The sequence below is a fragment of the Phyllostomus hastatus genome, unplaced genomic scaffold (genome assembly GCF_019186645.2).
Source record: "Phyllostomus hastatus isolate PE091 unplaced genomic scaffold, TTU_PhHast_1.1 phas_contig_58, whole genome shotgun sequence".
Classification (NCBI taxonomy): domain Eukaryota; kingdom Metazoa; phylum Chordata; class Mammalia; order Chiroptera; family Phyllostomidae; genus Phyllostomus; species Phyllostomus hastatus.
The window spans coordinates 50,192,025-50,211,977 of record NW_025333916.1 but is presented as its reverse complement, the minus strand read 5'-3'; the positions used below and the strand labels follow the sequence as shown (position 1 = coordinate 50,211,977).

At 35.5% G+C, this 19,953-nt stretch overlaps 1 non-coding gene across 1 annotated transcript; it reads right to left on the bottom strand.

Annotated features, from left to right (window-relative positions):
* Nucleotides 1–11,004: 11,004 nt before the first annotated feature.
* LOC123825065 lies at nucleotides 11,005–11,146 on the bottom strand. Its single transcript, XR_006786833.1, has one exon. It is a non-coding gene; the product is annotated as a U4 spliceosomal RNA (small nuclear RNA).
* Nucleotides 11,147–19,953: the final 8,807 nt, after the last annotated feature.

Genomic DNA, 19,953 nt, shown 5'->3' with positions numbered 1-19,953 from the left:
ACGAAGAGCTCAAGGAGATGCAGATTTAGTGCTGTATTTTGAATTTGGAAACTGGCAGAGTTTTTTCACATTTTACAAAAGCAGTATCTTTGCCCTTCAAATTCACAGTCACCTCATCTTCTAGGTTAAGACATTTACCGCTGATCAATCACAATCTCAATCCCAATCCCAATGGGAAGCAAATAATGCACTAATGCATTCATAAAGTGAGGTAAGTCTTTTATTTATGAAGGGACTAGTTACAGATAAGCAAGAGCACTGAGACAGATGGGCTACCCCCTGGGTCCAGTGGATAGGAAGCCACAAACCCACTGATGGCCCCCGGAGCCTTCCCTTCTCCTCTTTACAGCCAAAAAGCAACTGGACGGAAGGACACTGCTGCATGCAAGATTACTTTGGTGGGTTTACATTTTGTTTTTTCTCTCAGGAATGCACATGCATGCTAGTAAGAAAGTTTGTCCATTCCATAGCCTTTTGTTATCTAAAGGCTAAAAAACACACCCAGGATAGATATTTAGCATGATAACGTGACGTGTGATACATGAATGACCGTGTAGTTACACTGTACAAGTGTCAAAACCCCCCTGCCTCTCTGTATGCCTGGATGTCACTTTTCCTGCCTAAGCCTCTTTCAAAAAATTTCTCCAGTCTTGGTTATGGTAGCAGCCCATTTTTCCTTTTCTCTCAGTGCTGGTTCGCTTGCATACAGAAACCTAAAATGCTTTTGCCTGAGCTTTCCTCTGGTGACCTCTTTCGATTTCTATCCTGAGAGATCACAAGAACCCAAGACAAACATAAAAGGACTTGGGGAAACCATAACAGATGCTTAGTAAACCTGAAGCCAACCACTATTTCTTCCCCTAGGGAATATGGTGGGGAAAGAGAGAGAGGGAGAGAGAGAGAGAGAGAGAGAGAGATAGATAGATTACCAGAAACAATAAAGATCCACAGATCCCACAGACACATGCTGCCCAGTAAGTGTGTGTTAGGTGACCAAGGTACATAACTTGAGATTAAACATTTGCAAATTTAAATAGCAATGTGATAGAATAATTATACGTTTGTGTTATCTAATAATGAAAATAGTTTGGGCTATCTACAATGAAATAAAAGCTGTATCTTCTGAAAGGTAAGAACGAAAGTCAGTTTAGAGAAGGTTGTATAGGCAATAGGATCCGAGAAAGTAGAAATACCAAGAGTTAACAGATCTTCATAGAAGTTTCACTGTGAAAGAGAACAACAAAATAATAATAGTAGGAGAGACTTATGATATCCAGAGAGGAATAGGTTTGTTGTCTTGGCTGTTATTGTCACTGTTGTTGTTGTCATCACTTTTTGTTGTTGTTGTTGTTATTCTTTTAAGATGGAATGGCTGGGGCAGATTTCTTTGACACTATTGTTCCAGTAGCCAAGAACAGAATAATAATGCATAAGAGAGAAAGTGTGACTTGTGAGGTTCAGACACAAATTCTACATGGAAGGGCAAACATCAAAGGAAACAGGTAGAATATAGACAATTAGACTAAGATTAAAAGATGGGTGGAGAAAGAATTCCAAACTACTGAAAAGAAAATGAATATTAAGGTACTTGGAATAAATATGTGTTGATAATTTTAATAATAATAGAACATAAAGTATTATGAGTTATGGAAAAATGCAGGCCATTATACAATTTCAGGAAGGATTTCATGTGCTGTGTTAAAGATTCTTGATTTTATCCTGTGGGGAGACAATTCTACAGTCAAATCTTGCATTCCACCATCTCTTGCAACTGCAATGAGTGCTTTTGTTCCACATTATCTTAACAAATCTGTGGGCAGGGGAATAGTGACCACAGTAATCAGAAGGAAGAAACAGAAAGGACTGACACATAAGAGGTGTGGTAGAAAAACAACAAAAAAAGAAGGTGATATCTATAAAAGTCCCTTAAAGTAAATTATCTACAGTGTCAAATGCTTCTTATATTAAGTAAGATGAAAACTATGTGAACCCATCAATCTTAGTAGTTAGGAAGTGACTAGTGGCCAGAGTCACTTTAGTGGTAACTAGATACAAGTGGGTTGAGGGGTGCATTTGGAATAAAGGTGGGGAGGCAAAGATTGTAGTAATGCTCTGGTGCAATTAAACAGTGTAGTCATTATAGGAGAAATGAATGTTCAAGGGAGATTTTATTGCCTTAAGATAGAAAGTAGAGCATGTTTTAATGCTATAGAAAATTTGAAAATCTAAAAGACAGGGAACAACTATGGATTTACCTTTTATAAAGATAGGGTATTATTGGAAGGAGGGTCATTAACCCAAAATAGTTTGTGGTGTCATCACAGAAAACTCAGGAGTTCTAGATGTAGAAACAAAATTCACACCATGAGAAACAGTTCATGGAAATGAAAATTGAAACTCTGCAAACGGAAACTCCAGTAGGCCATTAGGAATTGTGGCTTTGTGGGGAAGTCCAGTAACAGTGATCCAAGACAAGAGTTAAAAACATTTTTCAATTTGTATTCCAAAGAACACCTCAACTGATAATAACATTTGCATAATGGCAAAATAATGTCAAATATTCAAAAAGCCCGCTAAAGAAGATTCTGGGGCAGGGAAGAAATAGACATCAACAATAAGACATGCTGTCCTTAGCTTCTTCTCTAAGTTATAAATTCATGAAATCTCCTAGAACAGAAAGCAAGGGTAGCTACTTCTGAGAAAATGGCCCCTGGAGGGCAAACATCTTGAGAGGCCCAGTTAATTGCCTATGAGTTCCTCCAGGCTGATGGCAATATATCAGAGAACATTTGGGTAGGTTCAACAGTGCCAAATCCCCTTTGGCTATAAAAAGTTTATTGAAATGGATTATTCAAATCACTTTTCAGCTAAAAGCATTCGTGGTTCACATAGATTATTTTTGTATGTACAGTCCTTGTATAAGCCTCTATTCCACTACTCAACTGTATGACCCCTAAGGACAGGCATAGGTGCCATTCATTTTTATCCTCTGTCCAGAAGCATACTCTGCTTTCTTATACAAAATGTATATTCAAAGACTAAAAACATAGACATACTACCAAAATGTGTTTGGTGAAGAGACAAAAATGTATTTTCATAAGGAGAAAGCACCCAAATGATACCAAATAGGCATTATTTCTGCTTGAGAACTAAAGGGAAGATTGCACTAATGTGTGAGATTTAATGTGTACCCTCTGGTAGACCTAACACTTTCAGCAATAATTGAGATAAATCCAGTAGAGAGAGCTCAAACTTGTCCTAAAAGAGCTCACTGACTTGCTCTCCTTATATTAAAATAGCTTTTAGTGAACAAATTTATATTGCACATATTACCTAGAATTTATATAGATTTCAATAATCTTTTCTTTGTGGTACAAGCACCTATCTGTGAAAAGAATAATAAAATAGCTGAGACGCACCCCTCACAAGATATCAGTGATCCTTGCCTGTAGAGCTACTATGACAAATCAATGAAATTAACTCTGTTTAATGCTTTTGCACAGATTTTGGTATAAGACAAGCATGCAATAAATTTTACCTTTTTATTAGTTTGCTAGGGCTACCATGACAAAATTCTACAGTCAGGGTGGCTTAAACAACGTCATTTTTTTCTCACAGTTTTGGAAATGAGAAGCCCAAGAGCACATGTGGGCAGGTCCCTTTCTCCTGAGGCCTCTCTCCTTGTTGTGCTGGTGGCTGCCTTCTTCCCGTGTTCTCATAGGGCCTTTTCTCTGTGCCCATCTCTAGTGTCTGTCTGTTTGTAGAAAGGCAACAGTCATATTGGATTAGGGTCTCACTCAACCTAAGGGCCTCCATTTAATTTAATCATCTCTTCAAAAGCCCTTTTTCCAAATGCGATCATACAGATCAGGGTTAACCTATATAATCTCATTTAACCTTAATTACTTCTTTAAAGGCCTTATCTCCAAATATTACTCTCTGAAGTAATGGAAGTTGGGACTACAACATTCCCACTTAAGGGGATGCACAATTTCAATCAGAAAGAACATCACAACTTTTGTTTTTATCATTGTTAGTATCCAAATAGCTTGGTGAAATTAACATTCATTTGCTATAGCCTATTGGTGTTTGAAGTATTTCTTAACATTGTAAATAGTCTGTTTTCTTTAATGCGTTCTTGTGTAAGAAACTACCTCAAAACATAGTGGCTTAAAACAAATATTTTTCTTCACAATTGTGTGAGCCAGGAAACTAGCAGAAGCAGTAGGTCCTGGGTTGACATTGTGTCTGCTGGGGTGGCCTGGCCTGGAGAGTTAGTTTCTAAAACAGCAGTGTTCTCATAAGAAAATGAAGATTTATAGTTTGGAACTGAAGAAGTTAAAACTATTTCCGTTTACAGATCACATAATCCTGTATGTGAAACTCCTAAGGAATTCACAGAGAAAGATGGAGAGAGACAGAGAGTGAGAGAGATTATATGAATGATGAAAGGATAATATTAGTATTTTGAATGAACTGCATATATGTTTAAAAGGGGACCTTAAAATAATCTTGCATATGTACTGCAGAATATTTAGAAGAAATTTTATATCCAAATTTTTTTTAAAGATTTTATTTATTTATTTATTTTAGAGAGGGAAGGGAGGGAGAAAGAGAGAGAGAGAGAAACATCAATGTGTGGTTTCTGGGGATCATGGCCTGCAACCCAGGCATGCGCCCTGATTGGGAATTGAACCTGCAACACTTTGGTTGGCAGCCCGCGCTCAATCCACTGAGCTACGCCAGCCAGGGCTATATCCAAAATTTTGTCAAATGCTTCTAACTGCGTCTGCTGAGGTAGTTTCAAAACCATGTGGCACTAAAATGGGGATGATGAGAAATGGCTGGGGGGTGTGTGCAGAGAGGTCATGTGATCGTGAAGTAATAACACTTGGGCACATGAAGTGCCACTATAATATTTTTCTACTTTTTTATGACTAAAATTTCCTTAATAAAAGTGTACAAAGGAAAAAATACAAAGTCCCATGACACTAGCTGGATTATGATACCCAGTTTATAAACTACATATTCAAATGCTCATCTGCATACATTTAGCTATCTTTGTTTAATATTTAATTATGAATAAGAATGTTAAGGCTTTTTAAAATAGTACACATTTCTACTCGGAATATGTAATTAAGTAAATAAAACATTTTGTGTAAAAGACTTTTCCATATTTTTATTAGATAACCACTTTTCCTAAAAGCAATTTTGGTACTGATTACCTCATTCCTATTAAATCAGATGTCACTATGACAAACCGGAATGACAAGACAATGCTCAAGCATAGAATGAATAATAAAAAAGGGAAGACCTCTCCACAGAAAAACAATTTCAATCAATTTAAAAGCATCAGATGAAAAATAGGATCCTGTCTACATGATGTCAAAACAAGCAATCTAGATAATTATCCAGTGTTTTTTTTTTCCTTTTGGCGATACTTCACAAATATAATATAGGCATATTTTTTTTTCTGTTTCTGAAGTTCTGTCACTATACAAGCACATCCCATAAGGAAAATATTCTTAAATGTGATCCATGTCATAAGAGAGACTAACAACCGACTGATGTGATGCGTAAGTATTTGAATGTGTACAGTATTTTTGGCAGTGGAATTCAACAGTTTTGCAAGATTTACATGAAACCAATTGTTATATACTTTATAGATACACATATATGCTAAATTAATTACCAAATTTGGTCATTATAAAATAAATTTTCCTTCAAAATTGACATTGGCTATATCTTTAGACTATAAAAGAGTATGGATAACAGAAATGAGTGTCAGGAATACACATATAAATGTAAAGACAAGCCACAGAGTGGGAGGAAATTGTTGCAAAATATTTATCTGATTCAGGAGGGAATCTCTGAAATACACAAATTTTTCTTAAAATTTAACATGAAGGAAACAAACCTAATTTAAAAATGCACAAAAGATCTGAAATGACAGCTCCACAGATATGATATAGAGAAAGCAAGTAAGCATAGGAAATGATGTTCAACATCTGTGTCATTAGGGAATTGCAATTTAAAACAAGATTTCTATTAAAAATGACTAAACATCAAAATACTGATAACACCAAATGCTATTGAGCTTGTGGAACAACAGGAACTCTCATTCGTTGCTGGTAGGAATGCAAAATAATACACCATCTGGAAGACAGTTTGACAGTTATTACATAGCTAAACTTAGTGTTATATTATCCAGCAATTACGATTTTCGGGATTTACTTAAATTAACACTTTTAGTTATAATTGCCAGAACCTGAAAGAAACCAAGATATATGAGGGGGGACTCCACAAAAAAATTGAAATTATCTTCTGGGGGCAAGTCCTTGTAGCACAAGTTTCCCCTCCTAAGTGAGTCTTTCAGGAACCCCATTGTGTCAGTTTACCAGCTGCATTGTTGCGAGCATCTACATTAAGCTTCAGTGAATTTGTTTTTCAAGCATCTTTCAATATGTTTACCCCTTTCACCACGGGTGATTTATGAGCGCACCTGCTCACACCACACAGAGTGTTCAGCAGCTTTTGACCAAAAACAGCTATGACCCCTGTACCCCACTCTTCCTAGTCATCCCATCTCGCCCAGAGTGACTTTTTTGTTTCCCCAGATGAAGAAAGTTCTCAAAGGAAAATATTTTGCCTATGCGGAAGAGGTGAAACAGAACATGGCAGAAGCACTAAAAGGCATCAAAACCCACAAATTCAAAAACTCTTTTGAGCAGTGGAAAAAATGTCTCAATAGGTGTATTCTATCAGATGGAAAGTACTTTAAAGGTGACTGAAGTTTAAACATTGTAAGAATAAATACACATTTTTTAATAAAAATTCCATTGTTTGGGTCTCCTCTCATATTTCAATAGGGAAATGTATGAACAAGCTATGGTATAGTCACATAATGGAATGTTATGCAGAGATAAAAAGTAATGAGCTGTCAAGCCACAGAACGATGTGGAGGAAACTTATATGCATATTTATAAGTGAAATTAATGAGTTTTAAATGACTTATATACTGTATGATTCCAATTACATGACATTCTAAAAAAAGGAAAAACTATGGAGATCAGGATTTGTAGAAGCTGGGTGCGGCAAGGGGCAAAACCTGAACATAGAGGAGTGTCGGGGTAGTGAAAATATTCTGCATGGTACCACAATCGTGGCCACACATAAACACATTTCTCCAAGCTCATAGACCGAACAACTGAATGTGTGATAAATCCCAGTGTCAATTATGGATTTAATAATCTCAATATTGGCTCACTTATTGTAACAAATGTATCATAAAAGTGCAATATATTGATATTAATAACATATTAAAATAGGGGAAAACTATATGTGAGGTGGAGGACTAAAGGGATGTATGAGAAATCTTTGTATTTTCTACTCTTTTTTTGCTGTAAACCTGCAACTGCTCTAAAAATAAAATATTTTAATTAAAAAAAAAAAGAGTAGTGTAGAATACTTATTAACCCACATGTATAGGGGGACAAAGATGTGTGGTACTAACCTGTCTCACTTGTCTTACATTTTCTTTGTATGACAAGATCATCAAAAGCTACAGAATCATTGTATTGTTGCAAATTGTCTTAATAGTTTTCTCTAGATTTTAAGTAGAGATGATATTGTATATATGAATGGGAGCTTAATATTATGAACTAAAAGTAACTAACACGTGTAATCATCTTGCTACATTAATGGAGGGATTTTGGAGGTAAACAAAACTAAGTTAAAGAAGTAAAATGTTATCTGAAATTGTTTTGGTGGACAAAAGCCTCACTTTACTTTCTTTTTTTTTTAAATTTTTATTATTTTGTTGTTGTTCAAGCACAGTTGTCTGCATTTACCCCCCACCCCAGCCATCCCCACCTCCCTCCCCTGAGTCCTCCCTCGCTCCACTTTCTTTTCATGAACAACATCAATCAAAATGTGGCAAAGAGAAAATGTTTGTTATATCAAAGTTGTTTATAAAATCAAAGAGAACACCATGTTTCAATATATTTGCATTGTTAGTTAATTCTCAAATGTCTCTTTCATTAATTATGACCTTTAAACTAGCTTTCTCGTTGTTGAATAGTAATTTAGATTTGCATTATGTGAAATATGTTGGCAATTAAGTCAAGTACAGAAATTCAAAGACTATCTTGATCTGCAGACCTTAAAAAATATATAGGTTATATATCCCATAAATTTTAAAGAAAAGTTGTTTTGAATATTTTCTGAGAGAAAAATAACCAAGTGCAAAACACCTTTTCCACCCTCCAAAATGCTATGTAGAATATGAAACCTTTTCCAAGTTTTCAAAGCTCATATTAATCTATCTATAACATTTTAGTTTCTAAAAAAATAGTATATTGGAATTTTAGCTATATAAAGCAGATCTTTAATTTAAATAAAAATCTAACCTATGACCTCCTCTTACTTTTTGTGTAGTATCAGAGAATTTTAAACATGATTAGTTTTGCATTACAAAGGTAAATAACGAAGAGTTAACACTCAAATTGATCAGTATTACTATTTGTTAATAATGGTTTGATACTAATATAATAAATGCAATAAAGTGATACCAATACAAATACATTGCATTTAAAGGTAGTAAAAGAGGAGGGACACCAAAGCCATTCCATAAAAGCCACAGCAGTGAGTTCATTCCATCCATACAAGGAAGTCACATCTCCTTCCCACAGAATAGGAAACAAGGACAGATCAGCGGCTGGCTGAGACCAACCTGGCAGCTGCTCCTACTCATTATTTACAGATTATTTTCTCAAATACAAATTAGTCACAAAATTATAGCATATGAACCATTTTGGTTACTGAACATCTGACTCAAACCATAAGAGCCTTTCTCCAGTTGAATAAGATAACTTGTTTAACACATTGCTTAATACAAGGTCACAATGATTTACTATACATTCCAAATGCTTCATAGTCACATTTATGTCTATCATTCATTTTGCTGGCTTGCTGTACATGATGTGAAAAAAGGGTTCAATTTTGTTCTTTTGCAGTATTTCCAGCACCAGTTTTGAAGACAAGTTTTTCCCCACTGAACCTCTTAGCACTCTTGTTGAAAATCAACAAAATATAAATGTGAAGGTGAATTTTTGGACTCTCAATACTGTCTCAGTGATGTGTATTTCTTACCCATTTGCCAGTACAGTGAGTACTGTAGCCCTGCATTGTTGTTAATCATAAAGTGTGTGTTCTCTGATGTTCTTTTTACTTTTATTTTTAATTTATTATTTATTTTTAGAGAGGGAAGGGAGGGAGAGAGAAAGAGAAACATTAATGTGCGGTTGCTGGGGGCCGTGGCCTGCAACCCAGGCATGTACCCTGACTGGGAATCGGACCTGCGACACTTTGGTTCGCATCCCTCACTCAATCCACTGAGCTATGCCAGCCAGGGCCTTGATGTTCTTTTTCAAGAGTATTTTTACTCTTCTGGGTCCTTTGCATTTCCATATGAATTTTAGGATCATCTTGTGAATTTCAAAAACAGAGCCAATCAAGGGATAATGTTGCATATGCCGTATCTATCCATTCAGCTAGGACTTTAATGTCCTTCAATAATGGTTTATATTTTCCAGTGCAGTCTTCCATTTCCTTTGTTAAATTTATCTGTAAATGTTTTATTACTTTTTATGTTATTTAAATAGCACCATATTTGGACTATGAAAATTAATAAACATAAACCTCACTTAAAATGAAGTTGGAGGCTAGGTTAGAGACCTCCCATTTAAGTGCTAAGGACCCCAGTAGGAAGACATGACTTTGACTCTCTAACAGGAAGTGATGTTAGTTTTCTACCTCAGCAGGAGGACAAAAAGATTCCTCCTCACCTAGTAACAGCTCAGCCAATGGTAGACTGCCATAATGCAGCCAATGGAAAGTCACTATGCTTTGAACTTTTAGTTTCCTCCAGTGACTTTGTTTACAACAGCCTTTCCCAAGCCTAACAAAGAGTATTCCTTTTCTTTGTTTCTGTGGACTTGAGAGTCATTCACCATTAGACTGTATGCCCTGAATTGCAAATTTTTGTGGTTCCTAGACAAACTTATTTTTCTAAAAAAATAATCTGGCAATTATCAGCAGATTTGTTCATCCCTGGTATAGAAATGCAATATGTTTAAGCATATTATTATCATATTTAGCAAATTTGGCTGAACTCATTTAATACTTTCAATGTTTTATGTGTTCCTGTGTATGAATTCCTTAGGATTTTCTATATATAAGATTGTGGTATCTACAAATAGAAGTAGTTTTACTTTGTCATTTCCAAACTATAAACTTTATTTATTTACTTATTTTCCTTCATTATGTGGCTTGGCTAGAGCCTCCAGTGAGATATTGAATAGAGATGGTAAGAGTAGACACCCTGGTTCTAGTGGGAGATCATCTACACTTTCACCATCAAATATAATGTTAGCTATGGGGTTTTAGTAGATGGACTTCAACAGGTTGATGAAGTTTTTTCTTTTTTCCTGCTTTGTTAAGTGTTTTTATCATGTAAGATTGGGTTTTGTCAAATGCTTTTAATTGCATCTGCTGAAATAGCCATGCCATTTTTTTTTGTCTTTTATTATATTATGTTGGCGTATTACATTGATTTGTCTACATTGAGGTAACCTTGACTTCCTGGGATAAATCACACATGGCTAGCTACAGTATATAATGCTTTTATATAAATTGCTCTTTCTGATTTGCTAAAATCTGATAAGCTTTTTTCTGACTATGATTGTACGTTATATTGGTCACTTTTCTTGTAATGTTTTTATCCTGCTTTAATAGTAAGGTAATAACGGCCTTATACAATGAATATGCAAGTATTACCTTCTCTTCTAATTCTGGAAGAATTTTTGAAGGATTGTACTAATTTTTTCTTAAATTTGATAGAATTCATAAAGGAGGTCATCTAGACCTGAATTTCTCCTTGGAGGAAGTTTTTAAACTATTAACTAATAGTTTTCCTAGTTGTAGTTCTGAGATGTTCTATTCTTAATCAATTTTGGGGGTTTGTGTATTTCTAGAAATTTGTCCACTTTACATAGAATATCTAATTAGTTTATATAAAATTTTCAATTAGCAGTAATCCCACCTCTGATAAACCTCTTTGGCTATGATACTGCCACTGCTCAAAGCTAGTATGCATAAAATTTTCATAGCACTTTCCTTATGTTCTTTTTTATTTTTGTGAAGTCAATAATCATATCACCTCTTTTGTTTCTGCATTAAGTAATTTGATATCTTCTTTGTTGTTATTATTATTAATTTTCCCCCACCCTTGGTTTTCTACTGATTATTTCTTTAAATGAAGATATAATTATCTTTACTGATGACATTCAAATATCTAATACTATTTAGCATTGGTATTGATCAGAATGAATGATGTAGGTCACACCAGTGAGAAATAGTTTAGACACTTCCTGCTGTGCCAGATGTTAACGTCTTGTTTTTTAAAGAGAGGATCATAGGATGCTAAAATATTGGGCAACAATCCAGTCACTTGGAGCAGAGGTTACTGCCCAGGTGGTTTAAAAGAATTTCAATATTTTAATAGCTGGTAATTTTGTACTGGTACTCACCTGCTGAATAGCAGTCTTATTTATAACTCTCAAGACTGCTTCTTGATGCAACTTACTGGTGTGAGTTCAGGAATTAGATAGTGGAAACATTTGCACAATTCTATGAATATAATAAAAGCCACTGAATTGTTTATTTTAAAATAGAGAATTTTATGATATGGAAATTATGTCTTAATAAAGCTATTATAGAATACATTAAAACCATAATAAAGTCAATGCATTTTGCATAAGTTTTAAATTGAGAATACCAATTTATAAATTGTACGAACCTAGAGCATTTAGGTTTCAATGGTGATCTATAATTATTAGATTTATAATTACATGAACCTGCTCTAGAAAAGATAAAATGAAGGACAATTAAAAATTAGTTTTATGGTTTTCAAACTTTTTGCAAGTTTTTATTGTTTAAATATGACTTTAAAATGTACACTGTGCATTTAGTTTGGCTCCTTAAAAACTAATTAACAGACTCATAGATACAGAGAACAGACCGATAATTATCAGAGGGGAAGGAGTTGGAGGGCTGGGTATAAAGGATGAAGGTGATACAGGTAGACCTGGCCAGACTGAAGGAGAAAGGAGAGGCTGAGAGGGAACCGCCCCAAGGCAGGGGAAGCACCACCCCAGTGAGGTAGGTGCCTGATGACAGATTGTCCGCCCCAGGGCAGAGAAGTGGCAGGAGGAAGTCATTGAACATGCTTGAGGCTAGTGAGTGACTGAAAAAGGGAAAAGCTCTCCTACCCAATTCCAGTCCCTGAATGAGGGAGGGGCCAGAGGACACAGTGGCACATGTACCTTAAAAGTCAAAATGGCTACAAGGGAGGTGCTGTGCTGGAATAAGACCTGCCACTCCTGGCCTGAGAGAAGGACAGAATTGCCTGGGGTCCCTCGACCCTTCCAGAGTGCCAGAAAGTTTGGGCCAAAAGATTTAAACAGACAGAAGGGATATATGTGCACCTTTTCCTCTTAGATCCACTGGCGCACCTGAGCGGACCAGAGCGTTTGTGGGATTGACTAGGTCCTGGAAGCTGTATGGCAGTGTTCCTGCCGGCCCCACGTGTGGACCCTGGGAGGGAGCCTGAAGCGGGAGAGCCATCCCCTTAGCAGCCTCATGCTCCAAAGGTGTGGGATTTCTGGGTACTGCTTTGGGTTTTAGTGTTTGGGGGAACAGATGGTCTTTTTTGTTGCAGAAGAGAGGATCCTAGAGCTGGGGAGTGTCCTATCCTCCCAAATTGTGCAATCTTTTAATAAGGACCTCTTTCCTTGCCTACCAACTTTGTCTTGGAAAGTTGTCTGTTGGTGTCTGCAGGCAGCTGAAAACCAACTTTTGTTCGGTAACAAGGAGATTAAGAAAAAACAAAACAAAACCCATAGACACAGACAACAGTATGGTGACAGCCGGAGGGAAATGGGGGTCGGGAAGGTAAAAGAAGGTAAAGGCGGGAATAAAGGGTGATGGGAAGAGACTTGACAGAGTGGTGAACACACAATACAACACACAGATGATGTGTTATACAATTGTATGCGTGAGACCAATATAATTCCATAACCAATGTCACCCTAAAATTCAGATTTAAAAAAAAATGTAGAGTCCCTGACAGTAAATCATGTTTAAGAAGCTCTAAGGTGTCTTCAAAAACTGTGAATGGTTTACTTCTAAAAGAATGACATTTAACGATGTACCTTTGAAGGGTCCCCAGTGTAAAATGAAACAGTGTTCTGTGTTGATCTTACATGGTACTCCTTTGGAGATTAGTGAAGTTATTATCTCTTGTAACTTGAAGAGCTATTTCTTATGTTAATGGTAAAGTGGAAGTAACATACTTCACAGGAGATACAAAAAGTGTTAACTTTTCTTTTCCCTCAAGGAATTAGAGTCAGTCATAATCTCAGTAAAAAGGATGAGATCATTATTTAGGTTGAGACCGTTTCAAGATGAGAGAAGACATGAAAACTGGCATATGTCAAGATTTTTGAAAAGCTAACATTAAATCACACACTTTGAGAAGGTATCTGTTAAGAATTCAATTTAAGCGGAATTAAGTAAAATACATGAAGCTGAATAATTCCCCATATTTTCTTGGTGAGTAGAATTAGAAATATTATAAAAACATTTTTAGATTATAATCCCATTACATTTAAATATATAAACAAGTATATGTATAATTTGACTCTTAATTACGTTAAAGGTATTTACAAATTATAGGGAATATCTAAGTTTTAAACATGAAATTATTTCAGTTTATATAAAATCTAAGTTAACTTTAATATATCAAATGATATTCTAATGGCATACATTAATAACTTTCTACTTTTTTACTAATAACAATAAAGGAATTATTATCTTTTTTTAAAGATTTTATTTATTTATTTTTAGAGAGGGAAGGGAGGGAGAAAGAGAGAGAGAAACATCAATGTGCGGTTGCTGGGGGCCATGGCCTGCAATCCAGGTATGTGGCCTGACTGGGAATCGAACCTGCGACACTTTGGTTCGCAGCCCGAGTTCAATCCACTGAGCTATGCCAGCCAGGGTAAGAATTATTATCTTAATGATGTTTCCTTTTTTTCTGTATATATTCCAATATAATTATTTAAAATCACTAACATTATTATCATCATCATTATTGCTATTATTAATCCTTCTATGTCAGGTTCACTTATACATGAGTTGCTGTTGTATCATCTGATATAATCAGGCCATGAGTTTATGAAAAAGAAGCTAATATTTAGCCCTAATTTTAGAGAAGAGAACAACCAATACACAATGTATTTCATATAGTTCCATGGTATAGTGCATATTACAGTTGGGATTGAGGATTGAAATAAATTTAATCTTATGTAGCAATTTATTTCTTTAACTCTTCACCATTGAAATTTTTTCAAGCAAATTTCCCCCTTCTTTCACAATCTAACAGGCCTGGAAAGGAAAATCTGAAATTCTGGATTATAATCTATCCACACATATTAGTCTATGATTGTGGCATACATTTTAGGAGAGGTTTTGATATAATTGGAAAACTTTGGGTATATATCCTTGTTTAGAGATTTATAAGACACAATAGTAGAACAAAGATTGTGATGCACTGAGGTTAGGATATTTTTTATATCAGCAATACCAAAACTTATTTCAACACCGAATACTGTTTTCATTAAACAAATGAGAGAGTAATCATGGAAACAATAATATTAATAATTAATTTTAAATGATTTGCTCTTGTTTTATCTTATATAGAAATATATAGAAAAGAAGTTTTTACTAATTAATGTGAAGGCATGGGAATCTCAGTACTGAAAAGAAAGCGTACGCAGAAACTAAGATGACAGATGCATGCACACCTAGATGAGGAAGAGAAAGGTGTAGAGCACAGAACGCCATGAATGAATATGAGTTTGTGAAGACAATGCATAGTGGTTAGTATTCAGAGACAAGGTGAATAAATTCTCTTTTTCCACTTATAAGCTAGTAATATCCAGTTATTTATTCTCACCTTGCCTAACTACCACCTTAATTTTACTTTCATAAAGTTAGTCTATTTCTGTTATGATGTTGTCCTTGCTATCCATACTCATTTACTCAGGGATTCCTTAGACTTATCAGTATTTATATTGCCTTGTATAAATAGGGCGGATTTTCAGACAGGCAATCTATTCTAAATTAACTGAAGAATTTTATAGATGTCAATTTTCTGCCAAGATAAATATCACCCTGGAAATAACTTTGCATTTTATTCATAATATGCACTATCAGATAAAAACTACTTCTGACTAGTAAAAATGCTTTATCTTAAAAACATGTGTATCTTCAAAAAGATTTAGAATGGTCACCCAGTCATCTGGGAAAACTAAGGGTCAATCTCAACTCTAAATTACTTTTTTGTGCTAATGGATACATCTTGTTAATGATATAAAGACTTAAGAAGACTGCTCTTAATTATAACATTATATTTGCAAAACAGTCCATTGTTTTTGATAACTCTCACTTTGATAAAGTGATATGATATTTTAGGTTATGTAACTACATAAAATACTGTTTTATTTTAGACTAACTACTATGGAATATCCAAAAATAATGACAAATAATACTTACAAAAATTATAAAACACAATTTACGAACAGGGATATGTGTGTCAGAGAAATAGAAGCTTATGTCTCATTTTGGCCTAGCACAAAAAATTAATCTTCAAAATTGCTTAACTGAGTGAACATGTAGATAAAATAATTTCTGGCACCTATAATTTATGCTTTTTGCAGTTTGACTGAATGACCAAATTATAATAGTACAATAACCTGAAGGAACCATATAGAAACCTATTAAAAGAATAGAAACAAAGCACAGCAAGCCTCATAGCTCATTTCTCAGAAATTACATTCAGCCTTTTTGTGGATTTGCATTCTTAGTATTACATATTCTTAGAATTATGCGAAGGAAATTCCACTGCTTAGGCTTGAGAATGGAGCAGGCCACTGGGGCAACAACAACAACAACAACAACTGATGCATGGGTCCCCAGCCAGCAGTGACCATGGAACGCTGTGGATGGCTCGACAATAAACACGCGAGAAAAAACGACATGCACAGAGACAGACTAGTTTCTGTGGGGAAGTAGGGACTAAATGGCCACCCCCTCTAGTGGGGAGCGCGCTGATTTACAGTCCATACCTGCTTTTATTGGGCTCATGCTGCATAATAATTCAGGTAAAGTACAGTACTCATTAGGGGGAAGTAAGGAACCATAGAAAACAAAGAACTCTGCCGGTCTATTGAGTTGGGGGGTCAAAGAGCTATAAGACTGAGGAACAAAATAACTTCCTCCTAAGACCCTTCTCATTCAACTGAGAGCATTCTAAACAAAGAAGGTTTCACAGTAATTTACATGTTCTTTCTTAGGCCTGATCACCCCGGGGAATCCACACTTCTCAGTACAGAGCTGCACCACCCTGTCATTGTTTCAGGCTTAGGTGGAGCAAAGGGAACTAACACAACTGGGAGACAAGGAGGTTTTTTCCCCAGATGCTGAGAGCTCAGGCTATGTCAAAGCCGAGGAGCGAGGGTCCATCACCCCCCCTTTTGCTGCAGCCCCCCAAAGTCCTTCTTTTGGGGGGCCTCCCAAAGTGATTGTGCCTGTCTTAGGTCGTTCCCCCCGTGGGGAATCTTACCCGTCTTTGGCTAACCGACCAAGCTCTTGGGGGTTCAGTCATGAATAAAGCAGCAGAAGCAGCATTCCTGCCAGGGAGATAAGCTTTTGTCTCCTTGCTGGCTTACGGTTCCAAGGGTGTTCCCTTAGCCTTAGCCTAGGCGGGGGTTTCAGCTTCTGATACCAGTCAGGGTGGTTCCCAACAAACAACAACAAAACAAGAGAAGGAACAAGTATTTCTTTGTGGCTTGAAATGCCAACATTCTTTTGCATCAAGCTGCTAATTTTGACAAAGTGATGAACCAGGAGTAGTAACAAAAGTATCAATTGTACTGGCCATCTACATGTGACGATTTGTTTGAATATGCGTAGTCCTGCTCAGTTTAGTGCTTAATGGACATGTCTTAAAGAATTGTTCCACACAGATTTTTACTATGTTCTCCAAATATAATCTCTAAATATTTGCTCTTCTCTTTGCTTCTCTTTTTAAACTAAAGATTTCCATGTTAATAATATTTAAAAGCCTTTTTTATGTTTTTCTAATAAATATTTAAATTCTTATAAATCCCTTTTGTAAACCCAGAAATAAAGTTAGGATTTACCATCCTCATTCTTCATGCATGAAAGCATAAACTATGATTTGGATAGATTCCTTATTGAAACAAAGATTATAAGAGTCTTTTATGTTTAAATTAACAAAATAAAGCACTCTATTGAAGTTATGGCCCCCAAAATTGAACAAAATCTATGAGCTGTGTATTACTTGTGGCCTATCTGGAATCTACCAATGTTCCTCCCTTTTCAACAGTATCTGACATGCTTGTAACACTTATAGTTATAATATACACTATTAGGGATGAAACCTATATTTAATCAGTCACTTTATTCCCACACATATAGTATAGTTCCTGACATACAGACATCATTTACTAACATTTACTGTAAAAATGAATGATGAAATGAAAAAATTATGACATCATTGAGGATTTGGAATGTGAGTTGGTACTTCACATTATGTTGCATATGTGAAAACTTAAAGTACTTAAAATACATATTTAGCCCTGGCTGGTGTGGCTCAGTGGATTGAGTGCAGGCCTGTGAACCAAAGGGTTGATGGTTCAATTCCCAGTGAGGACTCATGCCTGGGTTGTGGGCCAGGTCTCCAGCTGAGAATGTGAGAGAGGGGACCATGGGTTGATGTTTCTCTTCCTCTTTCTCCATCCCTTTCTCTACAAACAAATGAAATCTTTAAATAAAATAACAACAATAAAATATATATTTAGATGGATCATAGTATTTTGCAATTATATTAGCAACTTAGGTTTGAAGGTAAATTTAGAAAAACATATTTTGGAGACCCTTGATTTCCAAATTAAATCAGCCTTGAAACATTGGTATATATGAGCAAAATATTTCCATTTCTCTTTTAGAAAATAGCAACTGTTAAATAGTATTCAAGAGTGAGGGACTATGAACAGAAACTTCCTTTAAATAGTAATTAAGATTAAAAAGTTAACATTATTTTTCAAATATTTTGCTGTAGCATGTACTTAAGTAATACATAAATGAAGATATGGACATAGTATAAACAAAAGTTTCAGTGTCAGAGTGAAAAATTAGTGTAACTCATTGCTTATAAAAATGATTGGACATGGCTAAAATTTCATGAGAGTGAACATCCTCTTAAAATCTGAAGTTTTTTAATAAAGGCCAGGAGATAATATATTTTCTGCATTTAGAAATCCTTTATCTTCCACTCTTAGTATATACTAAATGTGGATTAATTATCTATTAGGTGAGTAAATTATTCTTACAAAATTTAAATATTTATTACCTGTAACATGGATTTCCAGTAAACTTTCACTGAAAATTCAGACATTTTTATTTACTCAGAAAAATGTATGCTATACAGTCCATAATTAACTTCTTCCAAGTCTAATTCTAAACTTATTAGTGAGTTATATACATTGAAAAGAGAACATGTGTAAAATGGATATTTTCATTGATTTAATCTATCTTGGGTTAGGCAAGTGGGCCCACTGTGGTCAGTACTACTTCTCCTTGTCCCTCATGGATGTATTTCTTCTGATCCTTTACAGATGTCTGGAAGTTTCTAGGGAAAAAAAAAAAAGCCTATTAGCCCAAATACTATTTAATTAGAAGCTGATTTAGGTTTTGTAGTTATTCTCCTACATAGTTAGAAGTGGATACCAACATTCTTTGGAGAGTACGTGCCAATGAAAGAAAGGTATACAGATATTCATAAATTAGGAAATGAGTTGTATTTTGGTAGATTGACTTTCTAAATTTAACTGCCAAAAACAGCAAAATATAGCCCACACAGAGAGCTGAGTGCTGCAATGGCCCCATCTCTGCTATAGTGACACATAACCTGTGCTCCCATAAGCCAATCAAGGTCCTGTGCTGGTGACCACAAGGAGGACTAACCTATTGGCGGAAAATCCTACGAGGCCAGTGACCAGTGGACTTCCAAATGAGCAGTTAAAAACCTCTTGTCTCTCAGCAAATAAAACCTCCTGGTACAGGAAAATCTCCAGATCTAGCTTGAATATCACAAGTCACTTGCTGAATTTAAAAGATCACCTAAGAAGGAAGGTCGAGCTTTTAAGTAATTAGATTATTAAATGTCTCGTATGAACTAGGGATTTTTTTTTTTCATATAGAGCTCTACTTCAGACAGGAGGAAATGGAATTTCAGTGACTATAATTACTAAGCTCCAAAGAAATGACATTTAATGTTCCACAAGTACATTAAAATTTGGAGAAAGGCAATGGGTCAAAAGGAGGAGGATACTTACAAATCAAATTAAAACATCTGTAAGCGTGAATAAGGTGGTGAAAAGTCAAGATATCCAGGCTCCATAACACTGGAGGCAGGACAAACAAAGGGTTGAGTAATCAGACAAAAAAAAAAAAATGCTTTGTGCAGCTTTCTCAGTCTTGGCACTTCTAATGATTTGGGCCAGATCATTCTGTGTGAAAAACTGTCCTATGCAACCAAACATCTCTCCAGACATTACCCAATGCCCTGTGGGTGTCGAAATCACCCCTTGATGGGAACAAATGGCTTAGAGAAAGGAGTTGGACAGTGTGTAAAAATGCATCCTTTTTTGTGCATCTAGTGAGGAATGCAGCAGAATCAAGCTGGGCAATGGATACCGAACGCTAGTGACACTTACATGCTGTCTCACCTACTAATAATTGTACATA